The sequence below is a fragment of the Mus pahari genome, chromosome 1 (assembly GCF_900095145.1).
Source record: "Mus pahari chromosome 1, PAHARI_EIJ_v1.1, whole genome shotgun sequence".
NCBI classification, from domain to species: Eukaryota; Metazoa; Chordata; class Mammalia; order Rodentia; family Muridae; genus Mus; species Mus pahari.
In genome coordinates this window covers 38,482,582-38,483,451 of record NC_034590.1, presented here as the reverse complement: position 1 = coordinate 38,483,451, position 870 = coordinate 38,482,582, and positions in this window count along the sequence as shown.

The following is an 870-nucleotide window of genomic DNA, read 5'->3' as shown; positions in this document are numbered from 1 at the left end:
AAAAAAAGAATTGGCCTCCGAAAAAGTTTTAAGTGGAGTTACCTCCACCTATTGCTCTCCAGCTTGAACATTTTTAATTAGAGTTCCTTAAAATCAAAGATGAATAGCAAGAGTTTAAAAGTTCTTCCTTGAAGATTATATCTCCCTGCCGCACCTATGATCTCATTTCTCCTACAAGAGCACTAGTTTGCTGAAGGTCATTCAGAGTTTTGTTTTGTGATGCCCGGTTTCGTTTCCGGTACCTGCAAGAGTGGGTTGTAATGGGTGTAATGGGTGCGTTGCTCTGAAACTCTGTTTCCCAGCTCCCCCGCCCCAAGCCCAAGTCTGTTTCCAGCAGAGGGCCACCATTCACTTCATAGTAGGCACACTTCGCCGACATTTATCTTACGGATTTTACCCTAACAAGCACATTTGCCCAGCTGATACCTGACTAGCAACGACAAAGAGAAGGTGCCAGTACACAGAACCATGAGCGTGTGAGGGGATTTGGACCAGCCACACTGGGAACCATGAGATGGATGCAGAACAGGCCCGTGCCCAACGCTCCCTGCATTGCAGTAGGAAGGTTCCCTTTCTCCACATCCTCACCCACATGAAGGCCTCTCAACTGGTTTTTAACTTTTCCCAATCTAACAGCTTTTAAAACGCCATCTTATTATTGGAATGTGTGACACTTCCGTGTGTGACACTCAGTATTCTGTGGATTGTTTCAAAATACCTTTTGCTTAGTAATTCTAAGTTGTCTTTTGCTATTTTTATAATTGTGTTATAATTTGCGAGTTGGAATTGCCCTTCCGACTCGTTACTAATCCCTTCCTCCCTAAGTATTGCTCATTATAAAATTTTGCAAATGATATCAAATATGTCAAA